Below are 25899 nucleotides of genomic sequence, written 5' to 3' on the forward strand. Positions count from 1 at the left end.
TCCATAGAAGCTCTATGTGCTCAAACACACACAGAACCCGGACTCTCCGACTGACTTGGTGACTGACAAATAAAATTATTTACTTTTTTCGTGTGTGCGGCGAAACCAAAAAGGCGCATTTCAAAGCGCGCCATCTCGCTCGCACACACACACACTCGTTCTCTCTTTCGCTCGCTGTTTGCTTTGATCTGTGACTGGTACAAAAAAGCAGCAAGAGCAGCAGCAGCGCATTTTGCTGTTATTCGTCATTGCTGACCTTGGTTGCAATCTTGACTGAGTATTTGGCAAACACAAAAAAAAAAAAATAAATGCTGTTCAAGTTTTTAATTTTTCATTTATTATTTGCATTTTAGATATGCAAACAACAACAACAACAATAACTCTGCAGTTGCAAACGGAAGCGCGTCAATTGCAGTCACAACAAAATAAAATATTAATCATACGCCGCATTAGCAATGGAATGATTATAAAATAAAATTACAGACAGAGCGATTAACACGAATATAAATACACAAATTTTCCGCTTGACATTGAAAGCCACGCGCAAAAAGAAAAAAAGTCAATTTATTTATATTTATTGTGGATATATTTTCAGAGCAAACGCAAATGAAAGCAGAAAAAGAGAGTGAGAGAGAGAGAGAGAGAGAAACTAGCTGCAGCATTGCAAAAAGTCAACTCAACAAAAGTAACGTAAAAGTATCTCACAGATACGAAACAAAAAAAAACAGACAGCACACTGCACACAAGTGTCCCAATTCCACGAATCTTTCATTCTACGCTGCTTCGAGCGGCGAAAAGCGAACAACGAGCGAAGCGAAGCGAAAGATACGCGAGTCGAGTCGAGTAAATAATAACGCTAATACATAATAATAACAGCAAAAGCAACAGCAGCAACAACAACAGCAACAACGACAACAATAATAACAAAAAACAGCAGCGGCATCAACATTCACACACACTTATAGATACAATGGCGCAGACTGATAGACAGCTGCAGATACATTTTTCGTACACAGCCGCAAGATACAAATTATTATTTTATTTTGCTGCTGTTGCTGCTGCGTTGGCGTCGTGCAATTGTATGTATGTATGTATGTTTGTATGCATAAAGTCAAGTACATAAAGTATCTATTTTTTTTTTGGTTTTTGTTTTTTTCATATTATTTATTTAATTTATGAACTTTTGCATTTCGCATTTGAATTTGTCATTTATTTCATATTTTGCTGTTGTCTGTTTGTTAAATTTATTTGCACTGTTATGTCATTTTATATACACAAATACATTTTGTTGGCGCATTTTGCTTTTTATTTTTTTTCTGCATCTGTTTCGCGTAGCTATTTCAAATGTGCGCGCCATCTCTTTCTACATTGCGGAAGTATCTTTGAGATACCCTGTAAGCAGCGCTTAGCTGCCAACAAAATAAAAATAAACTTAAGAGCTTCAAGCTGATGGGATTCTTTTTGATTTTTAAGGTTGTTGCAGTTGCTCTTATTTCTAATACTCTGATAGTAAATTAATTTGTCTGACATAAAGTTAGAGATTTTTATTGTTTTCTTTTACAACATATTTTCATTTATGGAGTTTCTTTTGGCAGTTTAAATTTTGTATTTTACGCTTGATATGTATGTATGTAGCTTTAATTTTTGCATTTTTCTTAAATATTATTTTTATTATTTTTCAGCCTTACTTTTTTAAATTGCATTTTTATATTTTTTGTATTTTTAATTTTAATTTTATTTTTGTGTATTATTTGGAATTTATCTTGATACAATTTTAATATTATTTTTAATTGTATTTATAATATTATTTTTTTTGGTTTTTTTTCTTTATATTATTTTAGTGTTATTTTCTTAATTTTATATATATTTATGTATTTTTATGTATTATTTGGAATTTATCTTGATACAATTTGAATATTGTTTTTAATTGTATTTATAAAATTTTTTTTTGTATTTATCTTTATATTATTTTAGTGTTATTAGCTTTACTTTTTAAAATTGTATTTATGTATTTTTTGGTATTTAAAATTATATTATTTTGGTATTATTTTTTAAAATTGTTTTAATATTTTTATTAGTATAAACTTTATCTTATTTTAGTATTCTATTTTTACATTGTATTATTCTATTTTTGTTGGTATTTATGTTTATTTTTTTTCGGCATTATTTTTTGTATATGATATTCATATATTTTAAGTATTTATTTTTATATTATTTTACTATTCTTTTCATTATTTTTGAATAATAATTTATTGGCAATGTTTTAGTTTTGTTTGTATATTTTTTGGTATTATTTCAGTATTATTATTTGTTTTTTTTTTCGCACACAATATGCAGCTTTAATTTTTGCATTTCATTTTTGAAGCTTTTATCTACATATATGTTATTTGAGCGCTTGCCGTTTTATTTAGTTGTTGAATTTAGCGATTATCTCATTGAAATACATTTTGTATGCATTCAGTTTTTGCTTCACACCATTCTCCTTTCCCCCCCGCCTCCACCCCTCGGGGGTTCTTCTATAAGCTAAGCTTACCCAACCCAAAGCGGTGCCTGACAACTCTGACTGACATTTTTTTGAAAACCATTTTCGGCTGTATTTCTCTCCCTCTCCCTCTTTCTCTCTCTCTCTCTTGCTTTTTTGCAGTGCAAATGAAATGAATACAAGTTTTTGTTGTTGCTCTTGTAGTTGCTGTTGTTGTTGTTGTTGCTGCAGTTTTGTTGTGTGTCTGGCGCAATTTCAAAGTCACAATTGGGCAACTTTGAGCTGATGACATTCAGACAAAGCGCAGAAATACAAAAAAACAGCAGCAGAAGCATTCGATGTATGAGACAATGAAAGAAGGCAGACAGCAAGGGTGACGCTGGAGGGGTCAACGGGGGGGAACTGAGGAAGGGGAGGAAAGTGCAAAACAAATGTACACAAAATAAAATCAAATTAATTGCAAATTGCGGCTGCAAAAATGCGGGTTTTTTTCTCTTGCTGTTGCCGAAATTTGTTGCTTCTTTTTTTGGATACCCTGTTGCAATTGTGATTATAATGTGAATAATTTCTTTAAAAATATAGAAAAATTGAGCGAATTACTATCTAAATATATAAATTACTATTTTGAGATATTTGAAAAACTGTAAAAAATGTAATAAAAGTTATTTCACAATTTAGTTCTTTAAATTGCAATTCCTTCGGTGAATTAAAAAAAAGTTTCAGCAAAACTATTTAAAAGAATATGAAAATATATTCAATCAGGTTATTTTTGATACACGCTTCTTAACATTTTCCTTTTTTAAATTTAAATTCATTTAATACAATACCAAATAAATTTTATATAAAAAGCTGTTTAGCCATTTTCCCTCTTCGTATTTGAATCAATAACTCTAATCTTTAAAGCTTAATTGGTTTTATATATAGTGCAAATTTACAAAATTGTTTAAGCAAAGCTTTTATTTATAGAACGAGTGACAAAATTCATTCATGCAAGCAAAAATAATTAAGCTTTGCAAATGGGCCTTGAATAAAGCAGTTTATCAGCTTTATAACTACAAAATTTGACTAGACAAAAAAATATTTGCAGTTAAAATGATAGGCTATAGAACATTTTAGATTATTATTATGAATTATTCTCATTATAAATTCTTGTCATTTAAATTTCTTAATATTTACATTTATTTTTATATTTTTGTAATATTTTGGATTGACTTTAAATCTTTTTCCGTCCTAAATTTTGTAGTATTTTTCTTTTTGATATAGAATAGAATGTTTTGATATTTTAGATTAATATTATAATAAACTCTTGTCAATTTTAAGAGAACTTTAAGTTGTTCAGTAAATTAAAATTATTTTTCAAGTATTATATTAAATTCAGTATTATAATATTTTTGATTATTCTTATTATTATTATTATTATTTTGTATGCATATTCCTAGATTATTTTTTTTATATAATGGAATTTTACAATATTTCAAATTATTATAATTGCAAGATTTTTTTTTTTATATATTATAGATTATTTAAATATTTTCGATTTTTATTAGATTATAAATTCTTGCTAGTAAAATTCCTATATTATTTTTTTTTATTTCCCGTATCATTTTTTTTCTATAATGAATTATTAAATTTTTTTAGATTATTATTATAAATTCTCAAGATAAATTACTATCATTTTTTCTTTTATATATAATAGATTATTTAAATATTTTCAATTTTTATTAGATTATAAATTCTTGCTAGTTAATATTATTTTCTTTTTATATTCTTATATCATTTTTTTTTTCTATAATGAATTATTATAATATTCTCGATTATTATTTTAAATTCTTGTATATTACGTAGTAACCTGAAGTCGAGCATCTCAACACGATTCGTAATTGCATTAAAAAAACTGCGCAGTGCACATTTGATGTGAATAAATAAGTTAAACAAATGCGCTTCATTTGTAATAATTATAAACAAAAGATGGCAGCATTAACGAGCTGCTCATCAACAGCAACAGCAACAGCAACAGCAATAACAATCACAATCATGAGCATCCACAATCATTATCATCATCATCATCATCATTGCCTTTAGCCACAACAACAGATTGCCGTTAAATGTCTTACCAACAACAGCAACAAAATCAGACAAAACGTCGTTGTCGCTGTCCCCTTCTCTTTCTCTTTTCTCTCTCCCACTCCACTTCACTCCACTCCCCCTCCAAAAAAAAGTTGACTTCGATGTCTTCATTTCAAGTTCAAGTTCAAGATAAATTTTATTTTATTTTATTTCAGCTGCCTTTTTTCCTTTTCTTTTTACGCTACTTTTTTACATGCCAACACACAGATGTGTGTATCTGTGTGTGTGTGTTTGTATCTGTATCTTGTTGGCGCTTTATATGCATAAATATTTTCATTCATACAAGTCGAAAGAGAGACGCTGCTCACTCAATGAACTGCGGGCAAGCAGCTCAGATGCTTCGCTTCGTTTCGTTTTTCTTTCGCAGCTTTTCCCTCCTCGCAAATGTTAATTTTCAATGGGAGGCGGAGAGGGGGAAACTGTAACACATTTACGTGATTCACATAAGCTTGAGGTATTTAATACGTCATGTAAGTGCGAGTAATAAATAAATATAAAGACGGCTGTTGAGTGTTTTGAAGCTGCTTCTTTAAGGTAGTTTTGTTGAACACATCTTTCGACAGCTTTTCTTGCTCACAATTATTTATGCGTGAAGCGAATTTGCCAGTTAAATTTGTGCAGCACTTTTCTTAAGAGTTTTTCCTTGGTGCTTTACTCTGAGTGTGTGCAAAATATATTTAAAATGATATTATTTGTAGCCAAGTAAAATTGATTAACAGTAATTTTTATCTTCGAAGAGTTTTCTTTTTAGAAATATTGTCTATTAAATGGTCTCTTAGTAAAAAATATGAATGAGGTATTTTTGTACAATTGTTTTAGCAACAAAAAGTATTATTTATTCCACATTTTGTTTTTTGACATTTTTATATTATTTTTTTTACTTTACCTCACTTTATTTTGAATCTGAAATATCATTTATATTTTGGAAAATTAAAAAACAATAAAACATGATTTTTGATTCCATGAAGTTTATTTTAATTATTATTATTATTTTGTGTTGTATGGAAATTTGTGTATTATTCTTAACTCTATTTTATTTTCAGTTTGCCATAGATTATTATTCAAATTTGTTAAGAAATACTTTTTGATTACAAGCAATTTAAAGGAAATTTAAATTCTCCATTTCTTAAGATATGTTATTTTATGTCTGATAAAATTCCAACTTCAAATTATTTTGTTCTAAAATAGCTTAAATTTTATTTTTTTAACTGTATGAAAATAATGATGTATTATTTTTTGCAAAATTGATGTAATACAAATTTTTGAATTTATTAGCAAATTTTCAATTTATTTGGTTAGACACAAAAATTAATTATTTAAAATATTTCGAAGCTGTTGCTTGGTGGAAAATAATAAATTAAATAATTTTTAAATCTAACTCAAAAAAAGTGAAACAAATATTTCGAAGAATGAGCAGATTTTCTTTTTATTTTGGTGTTTAAAATATTTCGAAGCTTTTGCTTGGCGGAAAGTAATTTGCACTCTAAATGTTGTGGTTAGAGTATCTTGAACATTTCCACTCCATTTAATATTATGTCTACTGCAATTTGTAGATACACATCTCACACACACACTCGCACACAAATAGCGAGTCACACTTTCGTTGACTGCCAAAACGGGGGAAAAGAAAAAAAAAGGCAGCGAAATGTCATAACTTTCGCTTTCTTCGAGACGCGCGCTGCCAAGTTGGGAGAAGAAGAGAGTTTGCAGAAGAGAGTCTCGTCGAGTTGTTGCACGCAATCAGCAGCAGCAACAACAACCACAACAGCAATAATAAATACAATAAGTCTGTGTAAAAAGTAAAAGTCATGCGACAAAGCGAAAGATACATATAAATTTTTTTCCTTCTCTCCTTTTTGACATTTTGCAGTAAATTGCATGCGACATTTCTGTTATTTGGTTTCATTTCTATCTCTCGCTTTTATTTTGTGTGTCTGTGTCAGCTAAAGTCGCGACAAACGCGTCTGGAACACAGCGTTTATATACTATATATGTATTATTATATATGCCCCATTATATAGCCCACCTTCTGTGTGCACATTATAAACACAAAAGTATCTACAAAAATTTCAATCTTCTCTTTTTTTTTCGCTGCTGCTTTGTGGTTGCTTTTGTTGTTGCAGCTATTGTTATTATTATTATTGTTATTAGTTGTTTTTTGTTGTTGTTGCATTTGCTTCGTAGGCGTCCACTTACTGAGTCACAATATTTTGTGGCTTTCTTCAAGAAATGTTTGCTTTATATGCCTTTTGTATTTTGTGCATAATAAATTAAACATCAATTGTTTTTATCAACATTTGGCATTTGTCACAATCAAATTGTTGCCTTTTTTATGGTCACTCGAGTTTGAATAAATAAAAGCATGAAGTAGACAGCAAAAAAATGCATTGTTGGCATTTGATTAAATGTTTTATACGACTGAACTCGATATTTGCATAAGAAAATATTATGAAATTATTCTACAATATGTCTTCTTGACTTTTAAACTGCATTTATGTTATTTGTCTTAATGTATTCTTAGCTTTACTTAAATACATTAAATCAAATAACATAATTTCAGCTTAAAGCTAAGAATACAAATATGGGAATAAATTCTTTGCAAAGTGTTTTATATTTTTACTTTAAATCTTGCTGCTTTTTTAGTCTTAAATAAATCAATTAAATTTTTAAAATATATTGCTTTCAATTAAAACTATTCTCCAAACTTCATTTATAGCTTTTCTGTCCAATTTTCAAGCTGTCAGGTTGAATTTCAGTTGCATCGACAACACATTTTTTTGCAAGCGATTTTCGTGCGGAAAATCCCTTAAACGAAAAACCTTTTAACCTAAGCCACTATTGACGCTGGCCAAAACACACACACACACACACACATGAAGTACACTCATGTTAGACGCTAAAACTAAAACCTTTTATCAAAGATAAATAAAATGACTGCAAAGGCAAAAAACCAAACCCAAAAAAAGCGAAAGAGAGAGAGAGAGAGAGAGGGAGCATAAAAAAGGAATATGCAAAAAGCGTCCAGACTGAAAATGCTTCGTTGGGGAATTCGTTTCGTTTTGCTGGCTGCAGGCGACAAATGCAGCTGCCAAAGCTAAGTTGAGGAATGTGCACGACGAGCTGATACCCTTTAGTTGAATTTAAAAGGGAAATAAATGATGGAGTTGAAGTTAAACTAAGGTGATGTTGAAATAAGAACAGGTTCAGAAATATTCATGCTTTAGATGAAGTTTTTACTCTTTTAATAATCAATTTTAATATAAATATTTGTAATGTTTGTTAGAAGTTACTATTCAATAACAATTTGCTTAAGACTCTCAAGCTTATATTGCTAAAAAAAAAGGTTGAACTTATACGACAGCTAAACAAGTGAAATGTGAAACAAATTGATAGAGAAATAGTTGAAAATATGGCATTTCTTGAAGAAGAACTTAAACTGCAAATTAGGTAATCTAATTTATTTTAAACATTTTCTATTTTATTTTGTTATATTATGTTTTATTTATATTGTAATTTAAGTAATCTAATTTATTTTAAATTTTTTTTTTTAGTTTTCTTGAAAAAATAAGTGATAATATTAAAAAACCATCTCCAAGTTTGAGCTGCTTAGATTAAAAGTTCAACTTCAAACTGAAAGTGAATTGATAGAAAAATTTCTTGAATTGATATAATAAAAGTTAGTTCCAACATAGTTCATAGTTGCTGGAAATATGCTTATAATAATATAAGTATTAAGTGTTTTATTGAAATATTGAAATATTTTAAACCTTGTTAGTTAAAAAATCAAGAAAAATTTCGGAATCTTATGTCATATATTGAAGTTTTCTATAACAAATATTGTCCTTAATTTAAATGTTGTAAAGTTAAAAATGAAGAAAACGTTCAGAATCATATTTTTATACAAATTTTCTATACCAAATGTTTCCCTCAATCGATTCGACATCTGCCTTTTCATTCTATTTAAACTTATAGGGTATAACACACATGCAGACTAGCGCCATATGCACTATAGTCATGCAGACAGAATGCAGAAACCCAAAAACAAAAAGAAGCGCCACAAAACTCGACTGCGGCAACAGCCAAGTTGCATGGCAAGAGGAAGAAGAGGAGAGGAGAGTAGAGGAGAGTAGAGGAAAATAGCAGTTGCTGCTGCTGTCGTCTCACTGCAGTCGCAAGTAAAATAAATTAAAATATTTTTATCTACACTCGTGCACGTAGCATGCAACCCCCAACAGCACACACACACACCAACACACACATACTGCCAGCTGTGGCAAAGTTTTTCCAAGCGTTAGCATTTCCGACATCTCCCTTCTCTTTTGCCCATTCCTTCTTCTCACTCTATGGGAAGTGCAAAAGTTTTCATCCCAACTCTCACTCGCTTTGTGTCCACCCCCTCCCCTAGAGAGAGTGTGTTTGTATGTGCTAGCTGCAATTTGCAACCCCCAGAGGGCGCTTTTGCCTAGACAGCGCCACAAAGTATGCTATAGTTTTTGTTGCCCACTGCTGTTGCTGCACTTTGCAAATGGAAATGGAAATAAGCACGCGCATTATGAAATAATTGCAACAAAAACTCTTGCATTGCCTAGCTATCTCTCTCGCTCACTCTTTCTCTCTCTCTCTCTCTCTCTCTCTCTCGCTTTCGGAGGCTCTCTTCGTGTCTGCTTTTTGGCGCATTGCACTGCAAACGAATTGCCGCATGACGGCGACGTTGCTTTTTCCTCGACTGCAAAAAGTGAAAGTTTCTGCTGCTCCTTTTTTGGCCACGTCTCGCTGCCTTCCTCCCTCTCACCCCTGCCTCCGCTCTATGCTTTTATATTGGGGGTGCTGTTTTGGGGAGGTTGAGTTTGGTTTTTGGGCTCTGCAGTTTTGCTTGTTCCTCTTGCTTTCTTTTACATTTTTTTTTTTGTTTTTTGTTTTGGGGGTTGTGCTGCAGTCAGCTGTGCACTTGCGAGGGTTGTTGTGTGTATTTCATAATGATGACAAGCCAAAAACGTTGATGCTGCCTCATCATCATCATCGTCATCGTCATCATCATCATGATCATCATCAACCCTCTGCTGCCTTTCATTGATTTTTTGCGCAAAAAACTTTCAGCCAACACACAAACTGCATTTTTGCCTCTCTCTCCCTCTCTCTCTTTCTTTCTCTCTATGTGGCAGACAATGCGACAGACGTGGAGGAGGCGGGGAGTGGAGGGGGTGTGGCAGTTAGATAGCTTTGCCAGCCTGCATAGAAAATTCATTTAAAATTGTCAGCATGTTGAGTGTGTGTGTTTGTGTGTGTGTGTGCCTTGACTGTCTGGCAAGGAAATCACAGACGATAAGGAAATGAGTGAAAATTCATTTGGCCCTTTCTCTACTATCTATTCTACTACCTTTTTACTACTACTATTTCTACTACACACTCTTTCTGACTTGTTGTCTTTCGCTTCTTTCGAGGCCATAATTTGCCTGCATTTCGCTTTTGGCCCTGTTTTGTGGGCAACTCTCGGTTTGTGCACTTGAGCAATTTATCGCATTTATTGCAGATAGCTGCCTCCCTCTCTCTTTTTGCCTTCCTCCCTCGCTTGACGTTGTATTTTTCATTAGAATTTTGTGTGGCATCCTGCGGCAGTTTTGTCTAGTTAATTTGTGTGATTTGCTGCATTGGCTGTCAGAGTTTTGGTTTCGTTTCGTTTTGCTGGTGGGAGTTCTGAAGCCAATTGCTACAACTTCTTCCTGTGTGGGCGTGGCTAGTTTGGGGGAGGGTGAGGAGAAATTGCTATTTGGCATTGGTCAATCGTGATTGCGATGCTGATTGAGCAGCTAGAAGGAATGCAATAAGCAAAGTCTGGGTTTAAAGTTCAAATTAAATTCAATGAAGATGGATTATCTCGGCTGACAGCTATTTTAATTGTATTGCAGACAAAGTGTGACCAGAGTTGCAAAGTATTTGGGTATTTCAGTATTTATAAATAAATATAGAATTATTATACAATCTCAATTTACTATTTCTGAACAAAACTGTTTAAAATATTCCTAATATTATCCTTCACTATATTGCAAATAAAACAGTAAAAAGTCTGTACAAAAAGGATACAAAAAAATGTTACCAGAGTTGCAAAGTATTTAGGTATTTTTAAATGACAAGTTGCAAATAATAGTAATCGATAAATGCAGCATTAATACAAAAGTAAAAACTTTCTTGAAATACCTTTTGTTACTTGAAATAAATTGCTGAAAAAGTTTCCAACATTCTAGCTCAGATTGCATAACAGAAAAAGTGTTATCAGGGTTGCAAAGTATTCAGGTATATTTAAATGTCAAGTTGGAAATAATAATAATAAAGAAATACAGCATTAATACTGAAGTAAAAACTTTCTTGAAATACTTTTTGTTACTTGAAATAAATTGCTGAAAAAGTTCAGATTACATAACAGAAAAAGTGTTACCAGAGTTGCAAATTATTATGTTTTTTAGAATTTGATTGCGTTTCACACAATAAACAACAATAAACAACTAAGAATTTTTTTACTTTTGCTTTTCTTTCATTTTTAAACATATTTCAATTAATTTAACTTTGGTTTATGCCACAATAAACATTTATTCCCCAATAACTATTTGAAATGCATATTTGCCTAAAACATTTTCTCATCAATTTCGGTGCAATAGTGAAAACTATTTGCACAAAAAATGCTTTAGAAAAACGAAAAGTTTGCTACTTGCATTTCCATATCCGATTTCTAATAAATTTGTGATGTTTGCCTGCACAAAACTGCAATTCTTCAATATGAATTTGAAAACAGAGTAAAGAGAGAGAGAGAGAGAGAATGGGAAAAAGCAAATTCGTGTAGGGGGACTTTCAATAAATTGAAAACAAGCGCCGAAAATAAATCCCCCAATGCATTGATGATTTATTTATGCAGCATAGAGCCAAGCGACAGTCTCAGTTTAAGTCTGGCTGGCGATTTCACAACACAACATAAAATACAAACAACAACAAAAGCAGCAAATTCTGCATTGCATTTTATCGTCAAATTTATTTATCAAAAGCTGCCCCAAAACAAACAAAACGAGACGAAGAAGATAAGAGCGATAGACAGAGAGAGAGAGAGAGAGAGAGAGGAAAAGTATTAATGGAAAATTGCCGAAAATTCTGTAGAAAAGCGCATGCAAACAAAAGCATACATGCACAAACATGTGCCGACATGCACACACATGCACAGCCAGCAAATTACAAAAGCAAACAACACAAAAAAAAGCGCCAGACACAAATTTCACAGGAAGCGCCACAAAAACATTTCTTTGCTTTTTGTTGTAATATTTGTTTTGTTGTTTTTTTTTTGTTTATGCTGTTGCTGCAGTTTGCGAATTGTTTTTGGGCTGTCGCTGCAGTCGCAGTGCAGTATTTTTTGAAGCTGAACCACGCCCCATTTGGGGAGGCGGAGGAAATGAACTTTTAGGCGACAGAAAGGAGAAAAAAGCCAAATATCGAAATTATATTAGCCAACAGCAAAAGCGGAAATGGAAATGGACACAGAAGGATTCGAGTGTGCAATGGAAATAGATGGACAACATACGAAAGACAGAGAGAGAAAGAAATAGAGATAGAGAGAGTAAGAGAGCTGTAAAAAGTGTGCAACGATAAATATGCATAGAGCACCAACTAAAAAAAAAAAGTTAAGAGGAAATGCTGCAAACGTTGTTTGGCCAATTGCAAGCTGCACAAATATCAAAACTGGCCAATAAAGGAAATTCTATGCGCTAAAATAAAAGCTAAAATAAAGCGAGCGACTAATCGCCATCATTGAAAAAAGGAAATAACGAATTCACATTGGGAAAACTATGCAAAAATTTTTATTTTATTTTTATTGCAACTTTTATCCAAACTTTAGCGAATATTTAATTGAAAAAAGATAAAAAAAAAACTTTTCAAAATTACATAAAATTGGTGCGCTTCAATTTCATTATTGAAATTAAGCAATTTCAACTAATAAATTGTTTAGAGTAGCTTTGGAAAATTTAAGAGCTCGGGATCATTTTTATTATCTTTATAATCTTAAAGTGCAAATTTAGCTTACAAATTTTGATTTAAGATTTTTATAACCTAAAACTCTTATTTCAAGAAATCTTTAATCTAGACTTGCATTCTATTTTTTTCAATCTATATTTTTTTCTTTCTATATAGTCCAACTTTAAAGCTTTGAAAATCAAACTTGAAACAAGCTGTTCTAAAGAAACTGAATTTGAATTTTGTTTTGAGAACATTCCAATAATGAAATTCAATTCACTCTAAAGTGTCTTTTCAAAGAATATTGAAGAATGGATTATATTATATTTTAGTTTTTCTTTGAAGAAAAATGGTAGAATATTTTAAAAATAAGGAATGTTTGAATATTTAAACTGAACATTAGGTAATTTGATTGAATTATATAGAAATCAACTAATCGAACTCAATAATAAAGTTTGTCAATAGTTGATGAAGTATAGATTATATTTGAAGAGTGCCTGAAGTATAGATTACAATATTTTTAAAACAAAAATTCAGAAGAATTGTAAACATTGTAGATTTGTATAAAAGTTTTTAATTACTTATTTGAAGATTAAAAGTGTTTCACAACTAATTGAAGTAAATTAAATAAATGTCCTTAAAATTGTCAAAATATTTAAACGAATTTTCAATTTTCTTTCCCTTAGCTTGTGAAAGAGTATTTAAATTATTCGGCATTTGAGAAGCTTATGCAAAAATTGGTTTGTGCAAAAAGTTGGAGCTGGACTTCTTGTTGTTGTAGTTGTTGCTGTTGTTGTTGGGTGCAAGGAGGCATGACATGCAATAAAATGCCAGCTGAAAGGGGGCTGCATACACAGAAGGAGTGGGAAGGGGCGGAGGTAATTCAGCCATGCGGGCACCGCAGCCTGCAGGCGACGTCGACGTCGGCAGAGGGCAGCGAGCAGAGACGGGAGCAGAGGCTGTGGCTGTGGCACTCGAGTCGTGTCTAAATTAAACTTCATCATCATCAACACAACGCAAAACGGAGGCAAGCAAACAAAGCGCCACACGATGGGAGTAAAGTGAAGTGTATAGTGAAGGGGGGCGTGGCAGCGTCAATGGGCGTTTGTTGCTTCACCCTACAAAAATTGCATAGACTGTGTGCTGTGTTTTTTTTTTTTTTTTTTTGCTAGCTGCAGAAATTGGCATTTTTTGTAGAGCAACAACAACAACAAGAACGAAAAGGGACAGCAAAAGAAATCAGAAATTATTGTAGATTGCAGGCCCGAGACTGGACAATGTCTGACCAGCATGCAATGGCCACAGGACCCGAAACAAGTCCTGGCGAAAAAACACAAAAAAAGAGAGAAAAGAGAAAAAGAAATGGCAAAAAAGCAGAAGCGGCAAGTGAAGTGCATAAATGGATTTTATAACGTCCAATGCTAAAGTAAATTTATGCTTTTTAATGCAATTGCAGGACGAACAACCAGACCGTAAGTGGGAGTGGCACAAGTGGGAGAAAAACAACCCAGAATGGAGGCAGCCACGGTTCGTTTGGCCAGGCTAAAAGCATTCAGTTCAGAGTAGAAAGAACGAGAGATCGGAGGGGGGACAACGAAGGGTTAACGCGCAGTCTCCTGCAGTCTTCTCAGTCTCTTCTCTCATCTACAGTCTGCCCCCTGGCGCATAGACAAAGTGACATTTGTCGTTAATTGCGAAATTTATGGCCAGAAATCGGAGCAACACACACAAGGATGGCTAAAACGGAGAAACAACTAAATGCAAAAATGGGCAAAAGTAAGGTAAAGAAGTAAGAGAAATTCGCAGCCTGGCAGCAAATGGCTAAAATTTGACTTGCCTTGGACTCAAGTCGACTTACGTTTTTTGCGGTTAGAAGGCCTAATTAGTTGGGCCACAAAAAGATTCGTCTGTGTTTGTGTTTCTATTCGTCTTACCTGCAATGAAAATGAAAATGCAAAAAGGAAATGCCACAAATTAATCACGGAAATAAGCTCAAGTTGTGTAATTCTTAATACTATTATGACGATTGTGTAATTATTTATTAGAGAGCACTTGAAGGGGATTTCTCATAAATTAAACTTGATCTTGTGATGTTTTAATAAGTATTTGGCATACTACTTCTAAATTTTAGATTAGACATATGTAGTTATTTCAATATTGCAAAGAAAAAAATGAATATCTTAGATATAATTGTTGAAATATTTAAAGTAAAATAAATAAAAAATTAACAGCTTAGATATCATTATTGAAATATTTAAAGTAAAATACAAAAATGATAAATAAAAATGTGCTACAGTTAAAAGCAATCAATCGATCGTTAGCTATAATTATTCAAATATTAAACAATCGATTAATAGTTAATAAAAAATAGTTAAAATTAGAATATATAGAAATTTTCTGTACTTTAACTTTATAGCATTAAATAAAAGTAAAAATGAAAAATTATTGTATTTTTTTTATTAAACTTTTTAGTGCTATGTATATTTTTAATTTAAAATTGGATTAAAAATTTAGTTTATTTAATAATAAAGAAATTTGAATATATGTTGTAATCTTAAAATATATAGAAATTTAATAGAAAATGTATATTAATATTTGATTAAAAAAACCATTCTTTGTCATTATTATTTCATAACCAAAAGATCAACTGTAGTATTTGGCATTATTTTTTATTATTATTATTATTATTATTATTATTTTTTTTTTATTCAATTTTATATATAGAAATAATATATTTTTGAAATTCGAGCATTATAAGGATAAACTTAAAGAAATATTTGATCTACAAATAATATTTTTATTTTTAAAAGTTTAGTTTTTTCATAAAATATTCAATTTCTCAAAGTATAAATTTAATTTCTAAATAAAAGATTCCTTTTTTTTTAGAAAATAATGTTTTTAAATGTTAATGTTAATGTTTTTGTTTTCAAAATTTTGTTTTTAGTTAAAATACTAATTTTTCAATATATATTTCATATACCTATATTATTTTTAGATAAAATATTTCTTTTTTTGAAATACAATTTGAATTTTTTTTAAATAAATATATTGTTTTTGGATAAAATATTCCCTTTATTTTAATTTTTATGTATATCAAATATATTTAGCCACAATTTAAGTAGACTTTTTTCTTTTCTAGTTGTAGTAAGTAGTATATACATACATATCATATGTAGTACGTATTTGTAGTATGCACATTTCTTGGGCTGCTTTTTAAAGCCAAGTCTGCATGTGAAAAACCACAAAAAGCAACCTCATGTTTATCTAAAGCATTGCACACAGTGTTTGTCGTTGGCTGTAACGCAATTGGGCAAAAGCGAAGTCAACTGCGGAGATTCAAGAGTGCAGTTAACGCATCCCCCCTCCTCGCCTCAGTCCCCCCGTTTTGGGCCACTTTGCGCTCTGTTGACTCAACAGTCAAAGCCAAGTTGGCAACGTGTTTGCTTCTTACGCTTCGTTGCCTAATTTCGGTTGTAAGTCACACTTAACAGCGACATAGACTGAGAGAGAGAGAAATGCAGTTGTAAAGTGTGGAGTTGAGGGCGTGGAATGAGGGGTGAGGGGAAGCGAGGAGTGTGGAGGAGTCTTACGAAATGCTTTTTTTTCGAAAATTTATGCATTTTCTCAGGCCTCGTGGCTTGCGTTATGCGTGGGTGCGTTTACCCAAAAAAAAACAACCTAAAACTATTGTCTAGAGACACCAGACTGCAAGGTGTTTCATTGATCGAGATAATGAGACTGCCGATGCGACTGTTGTAACTACAAGTATAATAAAGATAACTATGAAGATCTGATACCCTAGCATTTGAAATTTTATATTAAATGATTAGCTAGGTTTAAATAAAACTGTTATTTATACCTTATAAATATCTTTAAAACATTTTGTCACACAGAATTGTTTCTCGAATTTGCATTTGTTTAATAAAATATAGTATGTTAATATACCAAATATTTTCATATTTTTTCTACAACATATTGTTTAATGATTTTACTTGTAATTTAAATATTTTAATTCTCACAAAAGAGATTTATTTTAGAGATCCTTAGATTTCCATTTTTCTGTGTTTTAGAGATTGATTTCATTTAAAGTATATAAAATATTTTAGTATATCAAATTTTTCATAATTTTTTGTTATTTACAAAATGTTGTTTTATGCTTTTACTTATCATTTTAATATTTTAATTATCACAAAAGAGTTTTTTTTTTAAGATCTTTATAGATTTCCATTTTTGCTATGTTTTAGTGATTGGTTTTGTTTAAAAGACGGAAAATATTTTAATGTCCCTTCTTTTTTTCCCTTAATTTTTTATTCATTTACAAAATATTATTTAATTTTTCTACATATAATTTAAATATTTTAATTTATACAAAAGAGTTTTAAAAGTTTCTTTTGTATGTTTAAGAGATGTAATGGGAGTCTGAATTTTATTTGATTTAAATTTATAGAAGAAAGCTAAAGATTGGATACTTTATACTTTAAATATATAATCTTTAGTATTGGCAACTATTTTTAAAATATTTTAATAAATTAACCTGAAATCTCTTCTTTTGGGTGAAGCGTTTTCTCTGATATTTTATTTTATATATAGTTGAACAAAATTGAAAAAATTCTTTCCTATACACTTGAAGAGTGTAATAAATGTATCTCTAAGTTAGACTGATCCAAGTTGGCTGATCCAATTAGAATGCAGTTTTGAACCCTTGCGCAGTGTGAATGAGCCCATAAAACAATTCTTGGCCTGCACTCACGTGCATTTTATGGCCGTGATTTACAGAAGCAGTCAAAAAATACAAAAAAAAAGACAAAGAAAAAAGACACAGAAAACAAAACACAAAAAAAAAGAAGTAGTTAGCAAAAGAGAAGATGGCAACAACGTTGGTAACCATGAAATTGAATTGCTACTTTGAAGTGCACTCAAGAAGAGAGAGGGAGAGGGAGGGGGAAGGGCAAGGGTTAACTGCACACATGGCTGACCGGCTGATAGACAGTTGAAGTTGGGGGGCAACTCTGGCAGCCACCTAGTTACCCACTCTAATTACCACATCGAAATGCAGCCACGGCAACGCGACGCTTCACTTTGACGTTGTTGCAAGTGCCCCCCGTGGCGCAAAGAGGGGAGGGAGAGGGGGCACTCTTTTTGGTGAGTTCATTAGAGGCGCAGCGAAAAAAGCCAGAAATAAACAAAGCTTAAGCTGGTTTTTTTTCGCTTCTATTTCATTTGCTTTAAGCGGAAGAGCAAGTGCAAGAGGGTCGAAAAAAAACAAACGGTTTTAAACTATGCAAAGTCAGTGAAATTATACGAGAATGCATCGAGATTGTGGCAAAGAAAGAGTTGAATACGATATATTATAGATAAGTTGAAGTAGAAATTGTTAAGTCATATATCTAATGCAAATAAATTTGGAGAACAGCTTGAATTGTCTGAATAAAAATGCCTTTGGTAATAATCCTAGATTCTCTATACAAAATGATGTAAAAATACTATTAAAATATTCTGTTATTTCAATACTAACTAACTATTCTAAAGATATTTGTTACAAACAAAAACATGAGCCATTGTATAATAATATTAGATTTGCTATATAAAAAGTATTTGCTATTTGCTAAAAATACTATTAAGTGTTCTCAAATTTTAATAATAACTAAAATTTGTAAATAAAACTTTAGCAATAATTATCCATAATACTTTCGATATATTCATGATGAGCGTATATGAACTTTAGAAAATTGTCAACGTAAGTACCATATATTCAAATTTCTCAAATAATTCGCTTAAAATGCTTAAATTCTTAACATATTAGAGTATCAAGAAATACATTCCAAAATATCAATCAATTGTAGTACAAAATATTCTCTTTAATTGAGTAAAAATTTCTCATATTTTCCATCTCAACTTAGTAAAGTAGCTGTGTTGAATTCAATTTCGTAATTATTTCTTAAAACAAATATTTCTTGAAATTGTTTAACTCGAAACATATGAAAGTATAAAAATTGAAATCCTAAAATATCAAATTGTAGTTAATATAAAATATTCTAGTAAAATAAAATATAAAGATTAATTCAAGATTAATAAGTAAAAATTTTTCTAAAATTTCCTGGATTAAATACCCCGTCAGAACCTTAAGATATGCTGAAATAATACAATTATTTTTGATATGCACATCAATCAATGATTTATTGCTGAAATCACACTTCAGATATCTCGTATTTTTTCCAGCACATTTCCCGGTTATCTGCATTTAATTCGACTCTTAACCGATTTCCACTTCAAGTGGTTTCCGTATTTCCCCCCTCACCGCGATTGCCGTTGAAATGAGTCTTTTCCGATCAAAGACAAGCTTTGGGATATGCATACATCGCGTAGCGTTGGCAACCCAGCAATTAACCAGAGTTGCCGCCCCAACTCCTTCTATTTTTTTTCGTTGTTTCCTTTTCGTTGCATTCCCCTTTGCTAACGGTAAATGCTGCATATGCTGCAAACGAGTTGCGTGTTGTTTTTTTTTTAACCCCTTTTTGTGATATTATTCTCATTCTTTGCGTTGTTGTTGTTGTTGTTGTTGTGATTTTGGTGGCCCTCTTTTGGTCTCATTCTTTGCGCTTTGTTTTAACGGAAGCTGTTGCTGTTGTTTTTATGCTTTTTAATTTCCTTAACCATTTTCTTTTGTGCTTTTTGTATTCGTATGTGTGTTTGCGAGACGAGTGCACTCCAAACGTCTTTGCTTCACTTGCCTCCCAAGAGTCCCAAAAAGGGGCATGAAAAGAGCTCAAGCGAGAGCCAGAGCCAGAGGGAGGGGAGAAATCAAACGACGAGAACGACAAAATAAATACATATACATATTTTGTGCGATGGGGAATCTCATGTGACACACACACTCACACACTTGAAGTGGTGACGCCGGCGCTTCAAGATTGAGCCAATTTACAAGCAACAAGAGGAAGAGAGCTACGTAGTCAATCTCTTCTGTTTTTTTTTTGGTTTTTGTTTTTCGAGAGTGTGTGTTTAACATAACGTATCTTGAGCTTGACTTAATTAGGTGTTATTAAAAACAAATTGAGGGGGTTCACGCAATTAAATAAACATTTCTGAGGGAAATTCTAAAAAAAAAAAAAAAAAGTGAAGTGAAGTGAAGACTTGATTTAGCTGAATAGACTTGGTTAATTTAATTACAATATAATTGAAGTAATTGACTTATTAGTGCTTCATACAAAAATAACTTCCCCTCTCTTCGTTCAGTTTAGTTCTCAGAGAGAGAACTGATCTACGCCATTTGACAGTTGTCTGCTGATCTTGCGGCGAACTGCAAAAGCTTTTGCTTTGCCATTACAAAGCTTACGCACAAAACAGTGCGTGAGAGTGAGAGAACGTGAAAGCTTTTGCATTTTTAACTGCGTGAGAGAGAGAGAGAGAGAGAGAGAGAGAGAGGCGCAAATAGTTTCGTTGTGAGTGAGTGAATGAGGCGAAAACCATTTTTAGCTCGCTGCGGCTGCTGCTTGTTCTTCTTCTTGCTGCGCATTGTTGTATTTGCAGTTGAGCTTTTTTTAGTTTTCGTTTTCGTTGTTGTTGTTGCTATATGTGTATTTATTGCGCGTGAATGTCATTTATAAAAGCAGGAAAAGCTTTTGGCGCGCTGCAAATACGCATGTATGCGTGTCTGTCTCTGCCTGTGTGTGTGTGTGTGTCTACGCACATTTTTAATTATGTTGTGCGAGCTCAAGGTTTTTTTTTCTATCGCTGCTGTTGATTTTTTTTTGTGTGTTCGTTGCTGTGCAGGCGTTGGCGATAGAGCGTAGCGGCTACCGCTGCCGCTTCCCCCCTTCCCCTCCCCTCCCGCTGAACCCCTCGCACGCACTTTCAGCCAATTGTAGACCGCAATAATTTAGATGCGACTCTGACACAATCTACAAATAAACGAAACGAAACTCAACAGCAACAACAACAAAAATGTATACGCATGATTTTTTTTTTGCGCTGCGTTTGCACACACACACATACTCTGTATGGGCTGACAAGTGTGTACATATGTAAATAGTTCTCTCTCTATACATATCTAAAGCTCTATACATAGCTGTAGTTTTATTTGTTCGCTGCGCCCTTCTCAATATAGGTGTGTGTGTGTGTCTGTGTGTGTTTGAGGGCATTCAATATTAATTTATATTATCAGCGCATTTTTTACAATTTCTGTGTTGTAATTGCGACAAATTGACTTATTTCTGGCTCGAAGACTTTTCTTAAAAACTGTCTACACAATTAATTTCAAAGAATTAACAAGATCTAACCTTGATCATTGAGATCGCATTCTTTTGTGTCTATGACTAATCGACAATTGTCAAAACAAAACTATAAAATATATTTCATGTAATTCGATATAGCTTGAATTATATTTTAATAATTTCGCTCACATATTTTCATTTTTTTTTTTTAGTTTTTGTTGAAATTTATTCTAAAAATTTCTTTTCAATGAATTTTCAATTCAAACTTATTTTTATTTTTTACTACAATTTTATAAGCATCATAATTTCTACGCAATCTGCAATTTTATGGCCCATAACAAAAAAAAAAAAAATGACACACGCACCAAACATTGGCTTAAGTCTTGCAGTTAGTTTCCTAGTTTTGTGTTTTGTAGGTTTCAGAGCTATTTTTTTATGTGGTGCTAATTAAGCTTATCAACGAAATGCTAGACAATTTCATTATAAAAATCCACAGTCATAATAGCAACAAAAAGTGCGGCGAAAAGCAAATATTTCTTTAAAATATTATTTAAGTACAGTGAAAACCTGTCAGTGTCACTCATTGTAAAAATATTTGTTTTACTCGCTCGTTGTTGTAGCACTTAAATAAGTTTGTTGCCGGCCAGCCAGCCGAATGTTGTTGTTGTTGTTGCCTAGGCCTAAACCTACACACACACACACTTTGGCTGATACGCATAGATGTATGTGTGTGTGTGGTGTGTACACACTTTTTTTTCGTAGATATGGCGAGCCTATGTGCAATGCTTTGGCAAACTATTGTATGTAGCTTTTTATTCCCCAGCTGCTAATTGCCAGTTGCCAGTTGCCTTTTGCTCCACTTCGCCAAAGCAACACACGCACTCACACACACACAGAGACGCATACGCAATCGCATTCGCCAACTCATTCGCACTCGCTTTCACACTGGCACTTGCTCTCTGCTTATTTCGCATTCCCAACTTACAAACGCTCTCCCGCAAAACTTTTGCATGCATTGCCCACACATACACGTACAATTGTGAGCCTAACTTGGTGAGCATGTGTGCGTGTGTGTGAAGTGTACAAATAGAAAACGCATTTCATGGGCGTCGCTTTTTGCGTTGGGATTATCTGCACTGGGATGGAAAGAGTGAGTGAGTGAGTGAGTGAGTGAGTGAGTGTGTGGGGCAGACGCGTCTGCAGTTGGCTGCCATTTTAAGTAAAGAGAGTCAGCAAAGTTTTGCATATTTATGTACATACATATATGCATGAGAGAGCTCTTTGAGTGGACTCTTGAAGTATTCTGAGTGTCGTAATTATTAATGATGCATCATTTGTTGACATTTCTGTGGAAGCGCACTTTAAATAATAAACAAGCTCTCGTTATTGTATACTATTATTACTATGAAAAGTGCATACGCAGCGCGCTCAATTATGACAGCTCCCCTCCCCCTCCCACAACACAACTCAACAGCTGCACAACTGAAACAACAATTCAACTCAACTATTGGCGGGCTTTATACATATATGTTTTTTTTCTGTGGATCGCATTTCTTGGTAGCCACATTAAAATTCAAGCAACTGCAGTGGCAGGTCATAAAAAATGCCACAATTATTAAAGCAGCACGAGCACGAGAAGAAGAAGAAGATGTAAAAGAAGAAGACGAAGCAGAACACGAACCAACTCAGTTCAGATGGGGGAATGGGAGGGAGGGGCGACTGCATAGGCGCAGCAACTGCGTCACACACTTTGCGCAACTGCAAACGACGACAACAACAACAACGACAACGTCGACGTCGACGCAGCGTTGCGTCAGACCGAAAACCGCGCAGTCTGCGCTGCACACGCGAGAGCGAGAGAGTGAGACAAATGTGGTGTGGTGTGGTGGTGGGGTGAGCTTTCTATAGTGGTGTGTTAGCTATTCTAGGAAACTGAACTCAGCGATTGTGCAAATGCATGTGCGAGCGAGATGGACTGATTAAGAGGTGAGAGGCCAATCCCCAAAAACAAAAAACTAAAACAAAAACGCACTTCCGACAAGTGAAAATGCAACAAAGAGGACGCCAACAACAAATATACGCACGCAAACACTAAAATAGAAAGAAGCAAACGCATAAAGCAAATGTTCGAAATTACCAAATTGTTGTTGTTGTTGTTGCATTTAATTAAATGCGGAAGACCCACGAAAAACGCAACAACAACAACAGCAACAACTACATTTAAGCACACGCAGTGCGTAAGCGAGACAGCTTTAGCACTGCACAAACAATGTGTTAGAGCAGCAACACAATGGAAACGAAAAAAAATAGTACACACAACGCACAAGAAAAAATTTGGAACGCGCTGCGCTTAAAGTAGGTCAAAGTGGCAGCGACGCCAGCAGCGCTGACTGAGCGAGGGGGTTGCGTGTCAGTGACGTCGACTGCGACGCAGCAGCAGCAACAACAGCGACAGTCGCAGCGTAAAGAAAAGTTTAATTTATGCAAAGAAACCCAGCAAACAAAAAAATGTTATTGTGAACAACTTTTGCTTTTTTTTTTTTCTTCACTGTTCGTTCACTTGACGCCTAATTGTTATTAATATGTGCAACGTTGACGCTCATAAATCATAAGCCTCGAAAAAAAAGTGCGTAGAAAATATGTATAAACTCATTTTTCAACTCGTCTTTTTGCATAAATTACAATTACAAGCAAAATGTAATTATAATTACAATTACATGTGTGCGTAAAGTGCGTCTGCCAAATGTTTCCAAAGCTTTGCAAGAAAAAAAAAACTTTCGAAAAAGTTCACTTTAACTAACTGTGACAAAAGTTGAGCAGCAGAAGGGGGACGAAGCAGGGGACGAATGGCAGACAAAGTAATAAGTGAAAATGCGTAAAATATTACACATCAAGTTAGTTGTTGAGCTTACGATGCAGTCTCAAACGAAGAGTTGCCAGATCGTTAACAGTTGTAACCCTAACGTTAAGTTGGCTGCAGTTGTGACAGCAATTAAAATGGCAACTTTGGGAATACTGATTGATTTCAAAGATGAAGCATTAGAGTAAAGAATAATTTTAAGCTGGTTATTCAAATTTAATTTTCAAAAATTAAATTTCATTTTTTAAAAAAAGAAAATTTAAATTGCTTCAAAAAAAATACTGGTATAAATGTAATACTAATTGAATTGAATTTGATATTAAGGAACATTTTAAAACATCCTTTTGTAAAATCTCAATTTAATTACCAATTGCTAAAGTTGTTTTATGGGCAAAGAAGTTTAACACACTTTCAAATCTTAAATCTCTTTCAAAAACTCACCTTAAAATCCAATTGCAAATGTTCGCGTTAATCCAAAATGTTCCTCTCCTTTTTGCTGATCGTCGAGTTTGTAAAAAATGTTTACAAATTTTGTTTAATTTAATTATAATATGTTTTGTTTTAGTTTATTTTAGCACACTGCACTGCACTTATGCCGAAAAGTTAGGTTTTTGAAAATTTTTTTCGATAATTTTCGAATTGATTTGCAGTTTGATTTTTACAGTTCAAAATGTTTACCAAATAGTTTGCTTATATAATTTGTAAGCAAATAGTTATTAATATTTAAATATATATATATAAATATTTAATATATATTTTAATTGTTTTTTTTTTTTAGTTTTTGTTTTGTTTGGGGTATATTTTTTGTTTAATAATTTTTACGTTTTTTATATATTTTGTTATCGAAACGAAATTTTTATGCAAACTAACACACACGATTTGCTGCTGCTTGTTGTTGTTGTTGTAGTAGTTGTTATTGTTGTAATGACTGCTATTTGTTGCTGTTGTTGTTGTTGTTGTTGTGTTGCTGTGTTTAGTATTGCGTTATGTCCGAACCAATAATTTTGAAGAGTTTTTCCAATTTAGTTGTTGCTTAAATTTTTGCGCGTTTTTCGTCTGTTTTTTTTTTTAAATTAGACGAGTTTTTGCTATTTGTTGTTGTGTTGTTTTTCGCTTTTAATTAATGTTACATTTAATTGTTGTTTTTTCATTGCTTGTTAGTCGTTGATTTCCTTTACGGTTTTATGTGTGTAGGTTGCCGATTTCGATTTCCTCAATGTGTTTGCCAAATAATCTGTGTTTTATTTAATTGAAAATTTTATATATATTTATTAATTATATATTTTTCTTTTTGCACGCAGCTTTGCCAAAATAGTTTTTTGTATTTGTTTTTAAATTTTTGTGTTTAGCCCAAAATTATGTTTTGCCAATTTGAATTTTTGCGTTGCTTTTTGCATTTACAAAAGTTTCTGAATCAGTTCATTTTTTTATTTTTTAGTTATTCATTTTTCGAACATAATCAAAATGGATGTTATTATTTGTTGTTGTTTTGCTTTGTAGTCTAGTTAGTTAAAATGTTCAAAGTGTGCATTTTGTTGCATGCGCCGATTCTGCTGTCGATTGTTGTTGGTTTTGTTGTCGTGATTAGTTTGTTCAGACATTTTCACAGTGACATTTGGACCTGCAAATATATATATGGAAAGAAAACATAAGATTAAAGAGATACTCAAAGAAATAAATAGTAAATTTTAATTATTTGTTTGTTTTATTTAATCTTTTGATTTCTATTTTTTATTATATTATTTAAGTTCTTCACTGGAACTTGTAAATATCTCAGGATCATTATGATCATAAGATTAAAGAGATGTCTAAGACTAAAGTGAATTACTTGTTTGTTTTATTTCATCTTTTGATTTCTCTTTTATTATATTTTTCAATTTCTTCACTGGAACTTGTAAATATCTCAGGATCTTTATGATCTTAAGTTGTGAAATTTCCTATACGAATTGCAATATGCAAAACATATTTGAAAAATTTATAATTTCAGTTTCTAATCTAATATTTTGAATTATCACCCGTTTAAAAGATTGCCCGTATATTCATTCATGAGCAAAATAATGTCACAAGAATATATTGAAGCTTATCAGCTTTTAAAATATTCAGTGTTCGCCTTTTATGGTAATCTTGACAAAAAAAACCTCTCAATTTACTCTAATTTCTATTCATAATCTCTTGCCAAGCAGTTGACACTTTTCTGATTTTTTTTCGGTTGTACTATAGTTTTG

At 32.4% G+C, this 25899-nt stretch overlaps 1 protein-coding gene across 2 annotated transcripts in view; it reads right to left on the reverse strand.

Annotated features, from left to right (window-relative positions):
* LOC117564083 (zinc finger protein chinmo) overlaps positions 1 to 24336 on the reverse strand; it is a 58527-nt gene extending 34191 nt beyond the window's left edge. The window contains exon 1 of one of the 2 annotated variants that reach the window (XM_034242712.2): positions 24116 to 24336. The gene's annotated coding sequence lies outside the window, so the exon portion shown is untranslated. The remainder of the gene's footprint in view (positions 1 to 24115) is intronic. The other variant, XM_034242711.2, reaches the window with a different exon arrangement.
* Positions 24337 to 25899: the final 1563 nt, after the last annotated feature.

Source organism: Drosophila albomicans, chromosome 2L (genome assembly GCF_009650485.2).
Source record: "Drosophila albomicans strain 15112-1751.03 chromosome 2L, ASM965048v2, whole genome shotgun sequence".
NCBI lineage: Eukaryota > Metazoa > Arthropoda > Insecta > Diptera > Drosophilidae > Drosophila > Drosophila albomicans.